This window comes from Rattus norvegicus, chromosome 7, assembly GCF_036323735.1.
Source record: "Rattus norvegicus strain BN/NHsdMcwi chromosome 7, GRCr8, whole genome shotgun sequence".
Taxonomy (NCBI): Eukaryota; Metazoa; Chordata; class Mammalia; order Rodentia; family Muridae; genus Rattus; species Rattus norvegicus.
This window is the reverse complement of record NC_086025.1, coordinates 124,670,845-124,691,530: the sequence shown is the minus strand read 5'-3', so window position 1 is coordinate 124,691,530 and position 20,686 is coordinate 124,670,845. Positions and strand designations below refer to the sequence as shown.

General features: G+C 42.5%; 1 long non-coding RNA gene across 25 annotated transcripts in view; it reads left to right on the top strand.

Moving 5' to 3' along the window:
* LOC108351529 (uncharacterized) overlaps window positions 1-20,686 on the top strand; it is an 81,605-nt gene that overhangs the window by 14,520 nt on the left and 46,399 nt on the right. For 16 of the 25 annotated variants that reach the window (XR_010053476.1, XR_010053491.1, XR_010053489.1 and 13 more), the window contains 2 exons: window positions 1,017-4,466; window positions 4,978-15,190. This is a non-coding gene — a long non-coding RNA (uncharacterized LOC108351529). Of the gene's footprint in view, window positions 1-1,016; window positions 4,467-4,977; window positions 15,191-20,686 lie in introns of those variants that run through there. The other 9 variants (XR_010053474.1, XR_005487305.2, XR_005487306.2 and 6 more) reach the window with 6 other exon arrangements.

Genomic DNA, 20,686 nt, shown 5'->3' with positions numbered 1-20,686 from the left:
AAGTCTGCCTCCCAACTTTGTGTTTGTTTTGTTTTAAAACCTACTGACCCTGGTTAGTCTTGTACGAGAATGGATCCATCTGCTGGAGCATGAGTGACTCTAGTCTCTTGAATGAGAATGACTCCTGTAGGCTTGAATGTTTGGATACTTGGCCCCCAGTTGATGAAACTGTCTGGGAAGGATTAGGAGGTGTGGTCTGGTTGGAGGAGTTGTGTCACTGAGTGTTGGCTTTCAGGTTTTAAACACTGATACCATTTTCAGTGTGCCTGTCACTGCCTCATGGTTGTGAATCAGAACATGAACTCTCAGGTGTTCCTTCAACCTCCCATTATGAACTTACAACCCTCTGAAATCATAAGCCAAATGGAACATTTTATTTTATAAGTTACATTTTCATGGTGATATATAATACCAATAGAAAAGCAACTAAGAAAGGGAGTGACCAAGGGCCATACCCCTGAAGAAAAAATTTCCCAGTAGCCATCAACAGTCAATAGCTTCTCAGCTAGGGATGGAGGCTTGATGTGCCCCTATACTCTCTGAAATCTTGACTGAAGTGATCTTCTTCAGGTCTTGTGTGCATAACCACAGGTTCAGGGGAGGATGCTTATATAGGTCCTTTGAGAACGAAACTCCTTACATTCACTTGCTCTCCATACTTTGAGCAATTGTGAATCCTTTATTACCTGCCATCTACTGAGAAAAGAAAATTCGCCCTGGTAGATGAGAGCTTCACTAATTTATGGATTTAGGGATAAAGCAATGTGTCACTATGTCCATTTAGCAAACTAATAGAAGGTTGTCCCCTAGGGCTTATGACCTAATTCATTGGTTCCAGGCCAAGTATACAGAAAGGGTATGGATTCCCTCTTGTGGAACACTCCCTAAATCAAGCAAAAAGCAATTGGTTACTCTCATAACATTCAAGCCACTAATGCACGTTGGGAACATCTCACAGATTTTTGTTTCTGTTCTTTTTTTTTTTTTTTTTTTTTTTTTTTTTTTTGCCCCAGTAGCTTGCCGTATGAAAACTAACCAATAGGGAGGACTCCTCCAGATCAACACCAGCTTGATTTCTCTGTGTCCTGTGACCTGCATGTGTGATGTCTTCAGCAAGAGGGTTTTGCCATCCAATTCTGGTGGATAGCCAAGGACAATGAAAGTAGCCTTATTGTTTGGATGGTCTCTGGGACAACTCTGACCAACGACTGAAAGGGAGTTATTTGACACCTGGCATGGGGAATTATCTTGCAATTGTGATATCTGGGAGAAACATTATTCCTCCATCCATAGTACCTCTATTCCAATCCCAATTTTTTTTTAAATTGTGTGTTTTCATGAGTGGCCTATTTGGGTTTATACTACTGTGATAAAGCACCATGACCAAAAGCAACTTAGAATCTTTTAAAAATGGTTTATTTCATTTACACATATCACAGTCCATCACTGAAGGAACACAGGGCAGAAACTCATGGCAGGAACCTGAAAGCAGGAACTGGAGCCAAAACCATGGAGGGGTGCTGCCTCCTGGCTTCCTCGCCATGTCTTGCCCAGCCTGCTCTAGTTCATCTAAAGAAGCAAGTGTGGTAGAAATTTTTTTAAACATTGAAAATAAAGAAATGATGGAAGATTTGGCCTACTAAATATTACATTTCATAAGAAAGTAGAAATAGAAAAAGAGCAGACAGCACTGCTGTAAGGAGTGTTGGCTAAGGGAATGAAGTCAATAGATCTAAAACACATTAGATGTCTGTGAGGACGTGCGGCCACTGAGGAAGTATCATTTGTCAATGAGGAAGAAATGGCTTATTAAATGTAATTTTGAAGAAATCACAAATTATTACAAAGGTCAAGTTCCTCAAATTAAAGTAAACATCACAATCGCTTTCAGGTAGATGAAGGAATCGTGTGTAAAACAGAAAAAAAAAAGGTAGAAGTGCTTTCTGGGTAAAAATTTTAAAGTTCCCCATAAAGATTACTACTCCGTATTAAATGGAGTAAAAAAAATTAAATTTTTTAAGTTTGTGCATAAAAATAGGCTAAAACACTATCTCATAAAGAGCATATTTGCAAACATTATCTCGCAAGAGTATATTTGCAAATTACACGGTAGTCAGGGCCTATTATTCTCTTACTTGTTTTTTCCTGTTTGCTTTGCATCAACAAACACATCCTAATTTCCTGCCAATACTGTGTAAGAATTGGAGGGCCATGGCAGCTTCCATTGCTACAGTGATACCTGGGATACTTTTGTCAGTCCTAGAGGAAATGTGTCCTCTGTTACCCTCCAGTTGTTGGATTTAGAAAGGCTGGATTTAAGAACCCACTAGCTATTCTTGCTGGTGTCCTTGGGTGAGAAACTTGCGTGGTCCTATTTGGGGACTCATCTGCTTTGTCACTGCCTAGGAAGTAAAGAGATCAATTGAATGATTAATTACAGTGCAGTAATGTGTGCTGGCTAGTTTTAGGCCTCGACAAGTTAGGATCACTTGAAAAAAGGCCTCCACTATATTGGCTTGGGGGCAAGTCTCTGGTACATGTTCTTAATCAATATGATTGATCTGGGAGATTGGTGTGTATGAGAAATAAACTCTACTGACAAGAGGGTTGGGGTGGGGGAGGATTACAAGGAGATGTTCCTGTTTCAGTTTGATTTTGTGAGCCTGGACCTCATGTAGTCCCAGCTAGCTCCAGATCACTTTACTCCTGCTTTGGCCTCTTGAATGCTGGGACTACAGAGTCATCACCACACCAGCATAGGCATATTTAGAGGTGACAGAAACCTTCTAAACTTTACTATGGCAGTGGCTGAGCGGACATGTGGATGTACTGAAAACCGCTGATGCGCGAAGTGGGTGAGTGGGATGTGTCCCAGTTTGCTTTCTGTTACTGTGAAAAACATCCGGGCCCAAAGTAACCTGGGGAGGAAAGGGTTTATTTGGCATACAGGTTACAGTCCACTACCTAGGGAAGTCAACACTGGAGCTCAAGGTAGGAACCTGGGTGTAGGAAGTGAAACAGGGGCTATGGAAAATTGCTGCTTACTGGTTCTCCTCATGGCTTGCTTGGGCTTCTTTTTTATCCAGCCCAGGGCCATCTTTCCATGGATGGCCCCACCCAGTGTGAGCTGAGCCCTCCCACATCACTTAGCAGCCAATACAATAGCCCCACAGACGTGCCCATACTCTTACTAGGTGGTCAGCACAGTGTGGTTTGTGAACTGTATGTCAATAAAACTATTTTTAAAGATGCATGTATGATAAAAATGAACGTGTGAAACAGCACAAAAGGAGAAAGGACGTAGCAAAAACTTCCTAATCGTTAACCAGCACCATGAAATAAACTAGAATGGTGCTTTCAGCTTTAAACTGCTAAAACGAGACATGAAGGTAGGTAATCAGCTGGAAAAGAAATCTACTGGGACACAGACTCTCAGAGGTTTCAGTCCATGGTTGTTATAATCTCTGATTCTGCAAACATAGCTACAGAAAAAACTGCAACCTTCATGAAGTCTGGAGATAAAAAGAGAAAGGAAGGGCTGAGTCCCCAGTATCCCTTCAAGAGTGCACCCCCAATAACCTTACTTCCTTCTACAAAGACCTCCGTCCTAATGCTGGGACCCTTTACATGTTGTGATAACCCCCACATTGTTACATCATAACTGTAACATTTTGCTACTGTTATGAATTGTAATGTAAATATCTGATACTCAAGATATCTGATATGTGAACTCTGTGAAATGGTCCTTCAAATACCAAAGGGGTCATGACCCCCAGGTTGAAAACTGCTGTTCTAAAAGTAACAGCTAGATAGAGTAACAGCTCGATGGAGACCTTCCTTCCAAACAAGAACCTTTGGGATACATGTAAGAGCCAAGCCTTGATAGACAATGTGTACATGATACTGTATAATGTGACTTGAGGGCATAAGATACTGTTATTTGTGTTCAACTAAATTGTTTCTGCAACACATTTAACTACTAATTTTATAGTTAAAAGAAGATACATAGTAGAAAAATGTTAAGCTCTGTTTTTTTTTTAATCAAGAAAACATTTAACAGTATGATTTTCAAAGAAAAACTCAGGTCCTATAAGTGAAAATATTTATGTTCCTTGACTTTCTCTTTTATTTACTTCCTCTTTAAAACACAAGTAATATATTCATGGTGTGCACTTCCTGTGGTAATCCACAGCTATTTACAATTTTAATTTCTCATGTCACTCATTCCTAGGGTGGGAGCTGAGTGATAGTCATCTTTGAAAAGCCTTTCTCCTTGCAATCTGAACTTGAAAATCAAAGGGATGATTCAGTCATCACTGCCATAAACATTAAGCAAGTTATCTTTGAGCGGCTGAATTACTTGGACTGGAGAAACACTATAAATATTTCTAATACATCCTTGAAGTCACAACGGTAGATTTTTTTTTTCCAGGCAGACCTTCCTCTCAAAGCATAGTGTCAGCAATGTAGGTGGAATATTTTCTAAAATTCTCTTTGCTTTTCAAAGTGAAAACAAATGTTATGTACAGAGACACATACAATTTTAGAAATTTATATGTAGAGATAAAATAGCATGTATATTGTTCTGAGTAACATATCCTAGCAAAGAAAAAAAGGAAGAAGTGTGGGGAAGAGGCATCAGTAATTCAATGGGTGATTTTAAATTCTGTGTTGTTGTTATATTGGGCATCAAGCTTGTTTGCTGTTCTGTATAAATATTTTTGAGCTAAAGGAAAATGTCTTTATTACTATTGCTTTTGCTTTCTTTTTTTATTTTTGAGATTACAATCACTCCATCTCTACCCTCCCGTTCCTAAAATTAGACCCCATATCACCATACCCCCTACTCATTCTCCTTCAGATCAATGGCCTTTCTTTTTCATTGTTAACACATGTATATATGTATATGATATATGTGATTTGTATGGTGTATGTAATGTATATGATACATGTGTACATGTATGTTTATACATCTAGACAAATACAGTGTTGGCCGTTATGCTTGGATGGGAAGGTGTCCTGGAACTCTGAAGCCCCAGCACCACTCAACTCTAAGGTAGGACAATGTTCCAATGGAAGGACAACCTGAGACACAGGAACCACATATCTCTGAGAGGAAGCCTTCTTAGCAGAGGCAGTGCTGCTCCCAGGAGAAGATATCTGGGGCTGAGCTGAGGGACTCAAGAACCTCAGACCCCATATTTATTTTCTCTTCTTCCCTTCTTGTCTTCTGATGAGAGAGTCACATCAGTCAGTAAATCTCATAAAAGAGATTTACTGGAGGGTCGGGGTTGTGGAAAGCCGAATCCAGGAGTGGCTGCCCCTGCTCCACAGAGAAAGCAGACAGCTGAGAATTGGACAGAGTGCTGTGCTTATACAAGGGGTGGAGCACTTGGGGGTGGAGCTTTCTAGGGTAAAAGTTTCCAGGGTGAGGATTCATGGGATTTCAAGTCCTGACCTTGGGGCAGCTCAGGGATTGGTGGGTTTTCCTATTCAGAGATTAGTGGCTTTTGTTCACATTTTTTACCTAAAATTAGCATAATCTGGGGAGGGTCCTCTTGAGGGGCTGGAGCCTGACCACTTGGCTGCCTGAATGGTTTACAAAGTGTACAAAGTTTACAATGGAGTCCGCAGTCGGGAAGCCTTCCCTACCATCTGAGTGACACAAATATCCACATATATTCCTAAATACAACCTATGACCTGCTCAGTCAGTATAATGTTGCTTGCATGGCATGTATGTTTTTAGGGCTAGCCTTTTGGTGTTGAATAGTCACTGGCTATACCAGTTCCTGGCGAAAACTATTGTGGATGATAGTTTTGCTGAGTACAGTAGTTTGGGCTAGCATCTGTGTTCTGACAAAATTTGTACAACATCTGTCAAGGCCTTTCTGGCTTTTGGTGTCTCCATTGAAAAGTCAGGTGTTTTTCTAATACGTCTTCCTTTATACGCTTATGCTTCTGACCTTTTCCCTTCCATCATTTAATATTCTTTCTTTTTTCTGTACATTTAGTGATATCATTATGTGTTTTGTGGAGTTTCTTTTCTGGTCTAATCTATTTGGTGTTCTGCATGCTTCTTGTACCCTTATATGCTACTCCCTCAGATTAGGGAAATTTCTTCTGTGATTTTGTTGAAAATGTTTTCTGTGCCTTTGGCCTGGATTTTTTTTTCTCTTACCGCTATTCCTATTATTCATAATTTTTTCTATAATGTCTCAGACTCCTTTTTTTTAATTTAATACTTCCCTTGACTGGGTCTTTCATTTCTTTACCTTGTTTTCAACCCCTCCAAATTTCTATTTCATCCCCTTTTCTCTTCCAGTTCTAGTTCAATTTGTGTTTTCTTTGGCGACCCTATTTCTACTTCCGTGTCTTGAAATGTTTTGTCAGTTCATCGCGTTGTTTTGTTCTCTCACAGAGTTCATGGAGGGATTTAGTCCTATACTCCCTAAGAATCTTTAGGATATTCGTAACGGTCTTTCTGAAGTGCTTGTCTTGTGCTTCAGGTATATCGCATTTCTGTGGGCCTACTGCAGTTGGCTTACTGGGTTTTGGTGGTGACATATTGTCTTTGATGGTAATGGTTGTGTTTATGTGATGGTGTCTAGGCATCAGAGATGAGCATGACTGGGATGCTAAGTGTTGATATCACCTTCTTCCCTTTGTTGGAGTGTTCCATCCCTAGGTTTCTGAGGGCCTCTCTGGATCTTAGGGAAGTGAGGTGGCTATGGGTCACCTGATAGGGAGAGCTTCTGCGTGCTGGAGGATAACAGAGGGAACTAGGGGTGGTTTAGGGAAGAATGTTGAAAGAGGCTTCATGAAAGAGCTGAGGGGGATTCTGTTCACATCAAGAGGTGGTGTCCACGGGGAATTGGAGGTGTATCTGGAGGAGGAGATCCTGGAAGTAGGGCACATTACATCACAGAATTATTTGGAGAGATGGGATGAAACGGCTTAAAAGGGTCCTGGGTCTGCACGGAGAGTTGGAGTCTCCAGAGAATGAAGTTGAGGTAGGAGGAGAGGGCATCTGCCAGCAAGCTGTTACCAGGGTGAGGGTGAGAATGGAAAGATGCTAATGGAGGACAGGAAGTATAATGTGAATGGCCTGGAGTAGTTTCTAGGTGTGGTACTGGGGGACCCAGGTAGAAGATGGTTTTAGGTATTTGGCGGTGACATGAAGGAAAGGGAGTGGACAAGAAGCGGGGCTGAGAACATCTTCAGGGGACTGCGGGTGTCTTCCGAAAGGAGGAAAGCTAGGTCCACCACAAGATTCAGTGGAGCCCTCAGGGAACCCAGGCAGAGTAAGAGGACAGGCCTCTGTTGGTAATCTGCTATAGGACTGGGAACACGACTGGGGAATTGCAAGGGAGGGCAGGCAGGAGCGTGAAGATGGCCTGCCTGCTTCCCTGGACGAAGTTTGGTTTTCACATTGGTGTCCCACATTTCCTGAGTGTGTGTGTGTGTGTGTGTGTGTGTGTGTGTGTGTGTGTGTGTGTGTGTGCGTTCCATATTCTTTGCTTGGATGGTCTAGGTCTTCTATTTTTATCTTTATGTCCTATTATTATATGTTGTGTTTGATACATTTGACTTTTAAGGATTTCTCTTTTAATTTTATTTTTGATATTATAATTGCATTCCTCTCCCTTCCCTCCCTCCTTCCAAACTTCCCCATATTGCCTTCCCTCCTCTCCTTCGATTCATGGCCTCTTTTCCACTAATTATTATTGCATGATTATAGATGAATGCCTAGAAAGATAGATGGATAGATAGATAGATAGATACATACATACATACATACATACATACATACATACATACATACATAAAATTAGAGGCTTTGGCAGAAAATTTTAGTAAGAAATCAATACCCTATAAGCAATTCTTCACTGACCAAGTATTAAGGGTTACTCACTACCTATAAGTAGACCTGTTTGATGTGTTGCTGTTGTTGTTGTCATTGTTTCATAATTCATTTCTATCCCTATTCTTGCTGCCTGTACATCAGTATGCATTTATGTACTGTGAAGGAAGGGATGGGCGGAAAGAAGAGACTGGAAGACATGAGGGAGGAGAAGGAATCGGAAGAAAAGAAATATCGGGAACCCACTACTGTCTCAGTCTATCATCTGCTAAATTTAAACTCAAACAGTGGTGGGAGGCAGGAGCTCTGCAGAACTCAGCAATGCAGAAGGAAAACTCTACAGAGGGGCCGACCTCTCGGTCACCCCGCTCTCAGTTCCTATGTCTTTACTGTCCCGTTTGGGATACAGAAGGAGCGAAAGCGTTGTCAGCCCAGAGGACAAAGAACAAAGGAAAATGTCACACACTTGGAGTCCTTATCTTAAGAAAACGTAGCTTTGTGAATTACCTCTGGGTGCATGATGACCACAGAACAAAGGCAGACTAACAGTTCACATTTGCCCACGGTAGCCTTAACAAAGCGATGTTTTCAAACATGAGCCACAACCTCATGGGTGTGAAGAAATCAGTCTTAGTCCAGTAAAAGTGCTTGCCACTGAGGTTGGAGACATGAGTTTAATCCCAGAACCCACATAGAGAAAGGAGAGAAACAAGTCCTGCAAGTAGTTCCCTGACCTCCATAGCATGCCACGGTGTGAACTCTGTCTGTCTGCCTGTCTGTCTGCCTGCCTGCCCCTCTCTCTCTCTCTCTCTCTCTCTCTCTCTCTCTCTCTCTCTCTCTCTCTCTCCTTCCCTTCCTCCCTTTGTCCCTCCCTCTCTTTTTCTCTCTCTCTCTTTTTCTCTCTGTCTCTGTCTGTCTCTCTGTCTGTCTCTCTGTCTGTCTCTCTGTCTCTGTCCCTCTGTCTCTGTCTCTCTCTGTCTCTGTCTCTCTGTCTCTGTCTCTCTGTCTCTGTCTCTCTGTCTGTCTCTCTGTCTCTCTCTGTCTGTCTCTCTGTCTCTCTCTGTCTCTGTCTCTCTGTCTCTCTCTCTCTCTCTCTCTCACACACACACACTCACAATACACTGATACACACATGAATAAATGTAAATCTGATTTTAACAAAAAAAAATCAGTTTGATAGGTTGTGACTAAGGGGTTTTTGCTAGTTAGTTCATTTTGATTTTGGCCTTTTGAGTCTCCATGCAACTGGGATGATCTGCTGATGGCTCCCATGCCTGACCAGGGGAAGTTTAGTTTTATTTACTGTTTCTTTGCTTTTAAAACTGCAAAGAATATTCGATCTGGCCACAGCCACACCTAGGAAATCTGGGACTAGGATCCAAAGTACCCAAGTTCTTGCCACATGCTTCTTTATTACCACACCATCCATCTGCATTTGTCTGGTTCCCTTGGTTGATAGCCTTCTTAACTGTGGACACAATGGCTAAATGCACCGATATTGTTATTTATAGCTCCTTTAAATTGTTTTGTCACCTTGTATCTTGTTTGTGGAGACAATGACTACACCTAACCCATACTAGCTCTTACAGGCAAATGTTACCCTTTGTCGAAAATTCATGTGTGAACCTCTACATTTCCTGGAGAAGGCCTGTGAAGGGGGTCAGTAGATTGTCCTCCGTTCCACTCACGGAATTCTCCTTGAGTCCTTAACATAGCTCAACCGGTATGGTTATGATGATAGGATGCAGAGGGAGAGGAGAGAAGCTAAGGAGAGACAAAGAGAAGATTCAACCAGATACAGCCAGAAAGCCCCATGGAAAACCACACTGCCAAAACTCCTTTTGATTTCCCACCACTGTTAAGACATTAAGCTTGTAATGGAAGCCTTTATCAAACCATTGACAAGCCAGACCTAGTGCAATCTTAACTGCTCAGAATGCTTAGGTGGGAGGATCACAAAGTCAAAGCCTACATGGAGAACTTAAGAAGTTCCTGTTTCCATTTTTAAAATAATAATGATAAAAATACGAGTTTTAAGGGCTGGAATGTTGATCGGTGATAGATTGTTTGCTTCGCAAGGACTCAATAGAAACCCTGTATTCAATCTCCAGTCCAGCATTAGTCCTCGAGCAGAAAGGGTTTCCTATTGTTATCGCTGTCCTTACAAAATATTTTCTGGGTGTCCCCCACGTCTGAAGATCACTTCCTTTTTATGTGTAATTATATTTGCTTCCTGTTTATTTCCAGTTAATAAAGAACTCCCCAAAGAGAATGGGAACCTATTTCAATATAGAGGTGCTTGGAATACCTTAGGATTCGATAAATATTTATTGAATGAATGAAGCCACACAGTCAATGTAGAAGGTGTGACAAGCAACTTTTCCAAATATAGAGGAGATGATTTAAGCTCTTCTTCCACATCCTTCCCTGAGTTCATGTCCCGGTTGATATATATTAGAAAATATTATTTTTCCTTCCTAAATGGCAAAAACATGTTGCAAAGATGAATAGGCCAAGTGCAGCCCAAGAATGTGACCACAGAAGACTTGAGTAAGCATAGACGCCATACTATAGTGGGAACCAAAATGGTTTCACATGTGGACCTACCTGGGACATAGGACTGCTTAATGAGCTTTTTACACTCATCACATTGATACATCCAGTACCTCAATGCCATCTCTACGAACCTCCAATCCAGTCCTGGAAATGTGAAGTTAGTTCTTGCATGTACCAAAGTTCAAGTTTCTTACACGGGGCATGTTCTACAAAAAAAAAACTTTTCCTGGGGAGACATACCATGCGCATCTACTCACGCTGGAGAGAGAGCCCATGACAGACTAATGTAAAATAGTTTGGTGAGGAGGGTTTACTGTGAGGGACATGAGTGAGGAGTAATTTACAGGCGCTGAACCAACTCAGAGACAGCTCCCTTGCCAAAGAACAGCTAAGCACGGCTGTCACCTCACCAAACTGGAAACCTGCAGCATGCTGCCTAGCCCGCAGGCAACTCAACAGGTTGAAGAGTGTCCTCGCCAAGTGACTCAGTTGATCTAAACCTCTTCCGGGAAGCTTGGTAGGGTTCTGTTTCTTTTCAGAAGCTGCTCCGGTCTCAGAGTCTTCTTTGCAGTTTTGCTGTCTTTATTATTCTGTGGAAAGGAGGGGCCTAGTGAATCTAGTCTGTTTCATGAACTTCCTAAAGGTGTTTTTGAGTTGTTTCCCTACTGTCTTAAGGAGCTTCCCTGGACAATGGGATGTTCCAGTGAAGGAGGAACCTGCTACACAACAGCGCCTAACGATCTTGTTGGCTCCCAGACTCCTTAGTAACCCTGTCAAGATTCAGAGTCATAGGAATAGATGATGAAAAATGAGATCTTCTTTGAGGTGAGGAAACATCTCCCCTGTCCCTGTACTAGTTACTTTCCTCATCGCTGTGACAAAAAAGCTGACTGAAACAACTTCAGAGAAGGAAGGCTTGTCTTAGTGGTGGCTTTGGAACCAGTCATGGTTGGGTGGGCATGGCAAAATGGAGTGGTTTACATAATGGCCAGCCAGACTGCAGAGCAGTCGCCTAGGTGGCTCTCAGTGAGGTCAGGTTCAAAGGGAAGATTAACTGCCACAGTACTGTCTCCTCTTCAGGACGTGGTAAAGCCTAGGATGGGGCAGAAGGAGAAGCGTGAGTTAGTGGAGTGACGCAAGCTGCCGTCAGAGTAACAGGAAAACTTCCACAGTAGCAAAAGGAGAAGACAATCCAAAACTCCACTAGGGACACAACAGCCGTTGCTCCTTCTATGGTAAACTCAGATCGGCACATCAGGCTTTGGAAGAGGTGTCCCTCCATCACAGAAACCACCAAAGTGCCAGTCACTTCTCAGGAAGGGAGCCAACTGCCCATCTTCACTCCTCTTTTATCTATCAGACTCCACACTGCTGAATAGGTGTTCCGGGTAGGTAACTGGCATCTCACGGGAGGGGCTTATGGAGACGTGACTTAAAGGTTCTTCATGCTGACACTACCTCTGTGTCATTCCCTTCCACCAAATAGAGATTGAGGGAAGAACTCATTCCAGACGTGAGGGGAGCCATGGATCAAAGCCTTGTGTGAGAGAGTGCAAACAAGCATGTGTTTACTCAGGCAGTCCAAAATCAAAAGATGATTCCCACTCACCCATCATCCATCGTCCATCTAAATGCAAAAGGTGGAGTGCCACATGTCCTCCTGGAAAGATCCCAGGGTCAAGAACAACCTTCATTTAAAAATAGTCTGGGACTTCTTAAACTGTATCCCTCAACACTCTAGTTTGTAGCTTGCAGCTGGATATTTATGTTGGAAACCAAACAACTATCATCCCATATAGGTTTTGCTTGCTAGGAAACTATAAAATCCTAAGACAGAAAAACACGAAGTCATGTACATCGTTGTTTTTAACAGAGCAAGATGTAGTATGATTGCATCAGAATGTTCAGGAAAACGCATTCACTGTGTGCTGAGCACCTCCCACGTGCTAAATAAATACTTGTTGACTGAATGTTTGGTGTTTTGCTTTATGGGAAGAAAGTGCCTTTCAGTGAGGACAGTGTGTGCACTTGAAATTTCAGGAGCTTGAAGAAACAGTTCAATGCCAAGATATTTTGAAATGGCAGTATCAGACACATTGCTCGTGCCTTGGCTACTGATAAAGCACACAGCAAAGGCAGTGAAAGGCCTAGGTCTCTGGAGAACACTCAACTTCTGATAAGTTTGTTTTTGTGAATGCAGGTAAAGATAAAAAGCGGCAGAACTAGTTTATTCTGCTCCTTTGGCCCAGAAGTAGGGGTTTTAATAGACTTTTGTTTTGCTACAGGACTCTTTTCATGGGGGATAGAACCAAACGGTAGAGTGTCTTCCCTGCCATGTGCAAGGCCCTGAGTTCTATCTCCACCAAGGCACTGTAAAAAATAAAATGAAATATTATTACATGAAAATAATGCCTGGTAAGTTTTGGCACAAGCTCTCATGCTAACATTTACAGTTGCATGTGATCAAGGACAGGAAGGGACAGTTTCCCTTTAGGATTGCTACAGAAATTTGTTATGGTATGGTTAAAGGGCCTGTTAAAATATCGATATCAAATAAATGATAATTGCTGTTACAATTGTTTAAAATGATTTCGAGATGTTTAAGAGGACAAAATGTAGGACAGTCATAACATAAAAATGTATGTTACTGCACAAATACTCACACACTTACATATTCACACCCACACAAAGACATAGTCATACTCCAAACTCACACACATATTCACACACTTGTACTTACACACACACACACACACACACACACACACTCACGCACACACACGCATGCACACCACATGGTTAAGGCAAATCCACTCACGATTACTTCAGTATGCCTGCCTTTCTTAAACAGAAGAGTGTACAGCTCACTTTGTTTAATACGTCAAGGGAAAAGAAAACTGCAGATAAACTTTCCTAGTTATACTTGAGTGGTAAACCTCCACTTTTCTCATCAGTGTTGAAGAAATGCATGCTTTCTAGTCCTTGGACACTAATAAAGTCTGAAGGCTTAATAAAGTAAGTGTTTTGTGTAATAAGTGGCTTTAAATCTAACTATTTCCATTCATAAATACGTTCATGGTTTCATATAACAATATAGTTGTAGAACAATACAAGTGACTTATGTAAATGCTTCCAAAGGTGCACAGACAGACTTTTCAAGTTCCATCATGCAATGCTGACCCCTCCCTTTCCCCCACTGATTTTCCTCTTCTCCATGTTACTCTGGGTAGGTCCTCACACAGACCCAGCCACCCAGAGGGCTGTCCTCCAGGAAGACCCTCTCATAATCTCGCCCCTACCCTCTGCCTTTTCTACATAGGTCACCTTTCCTTCTGCTTTTGCACTCAACTCCACCTGAGGCAACTTGTCACTGTGCACTGCTGTTGTCACTTCTAGTAATTTTGACATCTTTTGAATTTCCTCTTTCAGCATTTACTCAACTGTTATAAACACACATGTACACACACACACACACACACAGAGAGAGAGAGAGAGAGAGAGAGAGAGAGAGAGAGAGAGAGAGAAGAGACTGTGCATTCCTTCACGATGTCTCAGCCCTTCTCAGTGCTTCCCTTTTTAGAATGAACTAAGAAAATAAGGCAAACCTTTTTAATTAGCAGGTTAGCATAGGATAGATTGCTGGAAGCCTCTTGGACCTCCATCTTCCCTACTTCTAAAGAGGACAATGAGCTGAACCACTTGAAGGAAGGAAGGAAGGAAAGAAGGAAGGAAGGAAAGAAGGAAGGAAGGAAGGAAAGAAGGAAGGAAGGAAGGACAAAGGAGTGAAGGACAAAAGAAGGAAGGAAGGAGGGAGGGAGAAGGAAGGAAGGAGGGAGGGAGAAGGAAGGAAGGAAAGAAAGTTTAAAGAACCAGTTCTGAGAAGCAGTTTGACTGAGGATATATGAGTTTATAGCTCAGCTTCTCCATTCCCAGCCTACTAACTGCCTTAACTGTGTCTCCTGTGTGCACTCACTGGGACACACATGTGCATGCATACACACACACACACACACACACACACACTCACATATACACATATACTCACACACAATCACACACTCACATATACACACTCATACACACACCACAGCTGACACACTCACACCCTCACAGCCACACATATACACACCACACTCACACACATACACATACTCATAATCACACACATATACACACTCATGCATATACACTCATGCACTCACACCCAATAGCATAAAGTAGATGGAAGATTCCATAGGTAAGAAGGCATCTAAGTATGAGGGATGGGTAGGAAAGAAAAACAAATATTACATGTCTCTCCTCATCTGAAAGAGAACCTATAGTCTCATGTAGAACAGTCACTACAGGAGAAAGGGAAGCAGATAGAGTGTGGAGGAAGACGAGAGTAACAGAGAGCTCTTCTGAGAGAGAGCCAATATAAAATGATACATTCTATCAAAGTATCACGATGAAACCCACTGTGCTGAGTGGCGATGAAAATAAAGTAATTTAAAATTACAAGTTATCCAGCCACGGTGGTGCGCCTGCTTAATCCCAGCACTTGAGAGGCAGAGGTGGGTGAATCTCTGTGAGTTTGGAGCCAGTCTGGTCTACAGAGAGAGTTACACAGGGCTACACAGAGAAAACCTGCCTTAAAAAACATGACAGACAGGGGTTGGGGATTTAGCTCAGTGGTAGAGCGCTTGCCTAGCAAGTGCAAGGCCCTGGGTTCGGTCCCCAGCTCTGAAAAAAAGAAAAGAAAAAAAAAACACGACAGACAGACAGCTATAGATGGAGGGATAGATGGAGGATAGATAGATAGATAGATAGATAGATAGATAGATAGATAGAATTACAATGTAAAAACACACTACTGGTGAGAATAAGCACATTAAATTTGTCTAAACTTGGCGAAATATTATACTGTATCATTACATGTAAGACCGTTTTGCTTGCACGTATGCATGTGCACTATGTACATGCCTCGTTCCTGTCAAGGCCAGAAGAGGCCATGTGATCCCTCAGACCTTGAGTTACAGGTGGATGTGAGCTGCCGTGGGGAGACTGGGAACCGAACCCGGGTTCTCTGCAAGAGCAGCAACCACTCTTAACCAAGCTCTAGCCTCAATAATAGATTTGTTTTAAGCTACCATTTTTTCTAAATAATGAAATTAGATACTGAAGTCCAGGAATTAAAAGTAACTTGTTTATAACATTTAGTTAATATTTATAACCAACGATACCTTATTCTTGGCAGAAAATAGCGGTTCTGGGGATGCCCCTATACCCAGGGAACAAACACCGAAACCTCTGAAGTGAGATACACTAAGTAAAGCACCAAACGTGTAAGCCTCTTTAGTCCTAAACACCGGGCAGCAGCTCTGGCAGGGCAGGATATATGCTGAAGGGAGGTGCCTGCACCCTCCTTGAGCTTGTAGACTATGCATGTCCTTTCTAACCCCTGCAAAACTATCGTGTTTAACTGGCATGCGGCATAAAGCTGAACTACAATTAAAGCCCACAGAAGATCCACCTCTGCACCAACCAAAGAATAAATCTAGGGACAAAAGCCTCGGTCAGGCCCGGAATGAGTGACAGTGCTAGGCTCCACAAAAACCACCAAAGCCCTTTTCTTCAAAACGAAAGGATATGTAAGACCTCATTTTCTTTAGTCCAAACTTGAATATAAAAACTATCTCAGTAACAGCGAATCCATGCAACCGAAGACCCAGGCACCTTGCCACACACTAATTAACTTTTCTCATGGCTACATAAAATACGTCCTAGCTTTCATCTCATGGCTTTCTAAACTCCTTTAAAAAAATTAATGGAGGGGCTGGAGAGATAGTTCAGCCGTTACGAACATGGACTGTGGGGACTCCTGCTTACTTCTGAGCATCCAAAACCCAGCAGCTCAGACCTACAAAAACCTGTAGATCCAATGGCAAAAAGTGCCTGAACCCCTCTGTGACACTCATAAGTACCTGCATTCACATGTACATACTCACACATGGACCCATATACATATACATATACATCATATACATAATATACATATATTCATATACATATAAATCACATACATATATATCATATACATTATACATATACATACACATACATATACATTATATACATAATATACATACACATATACATCATATACATGCACATATACATCATATACATATATATCATATACATTATACACATACACATATACATAATTAAAAGTAAAATACATCATAATAAATAAATAGAGAGGGGAGGAAAATGAGCCACTCACTTTCTCAGTATATACTATAGAGGAGTCCATTTCCTCTACCCATTTCTGTCTAATTTCTTTGGCATCCAAAGACGCCAGTCCCATGCGTGTCCATTTTCACTCTGAGACACCAAGCACATCTGTCCTATCCTGTCCTTACTTCCCATGCTCTGATCAAATGCACCTGTCACCAGAGACCCGTTAAGATAAGGTTCCTAGATATGAAAACCCATTGGCATTATTATAGTCTGATTTCCAAAACGTGAATTGGGCCAGATGGACCTCAGACCAAACTTGACTTGGGGTCTGGTGGGACTGTGTGACTTCACTACTGTAGATGTCATTTCTAGTCGCAGATGACAACATTGTGGCAGTTGAACTTGTCATTGCTTTCCTTTCCTTTCCGACTTGGAATCCCTAAGCTAGAATAACTGTCCTTAATGGCTAGAGCGTCGCTAAAATATTTTACCAGATACTGGCACGGGGTTCCTTCCTGCCTTTGACCATTTATGTTCCCAGATGAAAGACACACAGTCAGCCTTTATATTTTAATATGCCTTATGCAGCACAATGGCTGGGCAACTGCCTACCCGCCCTCCTTGTCCTTAGAATCTACCTCCCACAGACAACCTGAATTAGAACTTTGCTTCATCTGGTCTGCTCTCAACTCCGAACAAGCAGTCCTCTGGGCCATATTCCCTGGGCCCAGAGATCACGGTCACTCTTCTTGCCTCTCGATCCCACGGCTGCTCCTGTCTCTTCTTCCTTCCTTCTCCTAACTGCACATTCCCTAAGGCATGGCCCCTCTCCCCTTCCTGCTCCTCCTCCGGGTCTGGGGCCCAAGAAACCTAGATCCCACCCCGCCTATGTCTCTTCTTCCCAGCTATTGGCTGCTGGCATCTGTATTTACCAATCAGAATTAACTGGGAGTAGGCTTGCAGAAGCTACAGTGTAGACTCCAGATCTGGGGGCCAACACTACAATAAATAGCAAAAGACAAAACCGCAACACTGGAGGAAGAGGCGTCTGCTGCTGCTGCTGCTGCTGTTGCTGTTATTGCTGTATTAAAACAGAGCAAAGCTGGAGAAAGGAGAAAAACTAAGCGGATGGGTCATGAAAGGTGTAGTAAAACAGGAATCGCTTGGCTGCCAGGTGACTTCCGGCTGTCCTTCTTTGTGAGGATGGAGGCAGAGGTAGCTACATTGTGGCACACACTGGAACAGACCTATTCGGCAGTGTGACTGTGCCTTCTCTAATCTGGACTTGTCAAGTCAGACAAACCGCTTCATTTCAGCTTGATGACTCCATTTGGACTTTCAGCCGCGTTTGTTGAGGCTTCGTTCAAAACTATGGCTTTCTGTGTTTAATGCAAGTTTCTTGTTCTTATCGGAGTGTGAATTTCCAAAAGATCAAAATGAGACTCATGCAAATATATAGTAAACACAAATTAAGAAAAAAAAAAAACAATCAACTACTTCCTAGAGACAAAAGAAAGGTAAAGGTGCTTCAGGAGTGAGAGGAGAGACTGTGATATGTAAGCCAGTGGGAGGCCAAATGGGTAAAGTCATTGAGAAGTTTTCAAATACCGACTGACAGCTTTCAGGACACTTAAACCGTCACCTTGACACGATCCCCTCAATTAGAAATATGGTAACATTTCTTTTTATACCAATTCAGAATAACTTAACACCTGGCTTCTCAGAGTCTGGCTCCAGGTGAGAGAAAAACCAGAGGTCAGCATAGTCCTGGCTTCGTTCTCCCAACATAACTAGGAAACATACTGAATTTGAGAAGTCTGGATGTGCATACAGGAAGGATACCAGCGCATCTGCAAAGGTGGCTTTTTTAAAAGTCGTAATTGCGTGTGAATTGTTAGGTAAAATCAGCTCCAGTTTACTGTAGCTAACCAGGAAGACATAAACATGATCTTTCTATTTAAAACAACTGGACACCAGGGAAACAGTGATGTGTGTCTGTGATCTCGAATTCAAGGGGAGTTCAAGGTCATCTTTCACTACGTATTGAGTTCAATACCAGCCTAGGTTCCAGCAGACTCTGTCTCAAAATGAAATGAAATGAACAAATAAAAACACAACAAAAATAGTGACGGTAATAATGATAATAATAATAATAAAATAACAACAACAACAACATTAAATACTACTGTCCACTGCCAGTGAGGGAACTCAGAGCTCATACATGCTAAACCTGCAATCTGTCACTCAACCACACACCAGCTTGAACACCGACATTGAGTGGAGCTCAATGAGTGGACAATGAGTGGAGCTTTAAGATGTGTGACAGGTACTATATACATTTAAACCTTATTTGTTTTTTATTGAATTCATCATTAAGTCCTTACAGTACTTATAACTGCTGTGTCCCCCTCTCCCTATCAAAGTCCTCCCCAGCTTCCTGGGAATGAATATCCAGAAAAATCACAGATTCTCTATGAGGAAGTCACACTCACACATCCTGTGCTGAATGGAAGGATGTGAGGTCTGCCGCAAGCCTTCTCTCACATTCTCCTGCAAGGAAGGCTTTTGAAAATCTCTGTAAGAACAGGAAATTGAAATCATTTCCCGTGTGCTCCTCCCCGCCCCCACCACACACGTGGTGGGAAGCAGAGCTCAGTCAAGGACATCACTTCTGTTGAGAATTTGTGGGGAGCTAGCTTCCTATCACAGCTACCATGAATGACCTTAACCAGATCCTTTAAGCCATCCACACCTCAGGAGTGGTGGAGAACAGGTCTCTTTCTGGACCTGGTCCTAATCATTTTTTGTCGTATTCATTCTCAGGGGACACTGACCTTTATCTAGGTCACCTGGGTCTCTGTGCCCAGCCTTCACTGGGATGTTCATAGTCTTCCTATGGCTGGCTTAGACATGTCTCTACCACGTCTTTCCTTTCAGTGTGTTACATGGGTTGAGAAGGTAACTATGCAGACGGTGACAAGCCTGGGAGATGAAGGCACATCTGATTAAGCCCACGGAGCCCATCTAAGTATGGTGCTTCTTGAAATCTATACCAGAAAAGGCAGTGTAAAGAAAACACTGGAGTGAGACTTGCTATAGCCTTGGCAAAGGTCACTGTGTCAGTCTGGACAATGTGTGACTGGGTCAGAGATTAATTGTTCTGTCTCTGGTAAGGGTCAGCCGACCTGGTTCTAATAATGACACTGCCGGCTGTGAAAAGCACAGAGAAGCCATCTGAACCTGGAGGCTGGAAGCACGAAAGTGATGTAACCCCCAAACCCAACTGGAAGGCATAAGGCCCCCACCCCGTTAAACACACATGTGCAAACATCTGTAAGGGTTAAGTTCTAAGTGAGCATAACTACTATTTTCACGTTTAGTGCTCTCTGTGCATTGAAGTGTATCCAGTAGAACACCATGGCCTACCCAGTGGTGTCAATGAGATGCTGTCGAAAAAGTTCACACTGAGTTAGGGTGTGGTGTGCTTCTTCCTGTGACTCACTCGTATCCTTATCTGGGCATAGATACACATGGAGGGAGAAGACCATCTGAGGACAAGGACAGATGCAACTGAGAGCCAAGGACCCCCATTGACAGCAGCACCAGAAGGTAGTGACAGGAAGGAAGAAACGTTGCCTAGAACCTTCAAGGAGAGTCCAACCCAAGGCAGGTTATGGCTTCAGGGCCCCAAGCTCCAGAAGATCAAAGCAAAAATGCTGCCTTAAATCATTTGTTCCAGCCTGGCCATCGGGTGCACCTCTTAACCCCAGCACTGGCAGCGGCAGGCAAATTCATGAGTTCGAGGTCAGCCTCATCTTCAGAACAAGTTCCAGGACAGCTGGACCTATACGGAGAAACCTTGTCTGGGAAAAACAATAAACAAACAAACAAGTAAATAAATGAATGGAAGGAAGGGAGGGAGGAAGGAAGGAAGGTGTGTGCTGATGTGCCCATTAAAATATCCCTTTTCCTCAGATGCTTGGTAACTCAGAACTAACAGAAAGGGAATTAAGGAACAGGTTAGAGGGAAAACCTAGGAGCCACC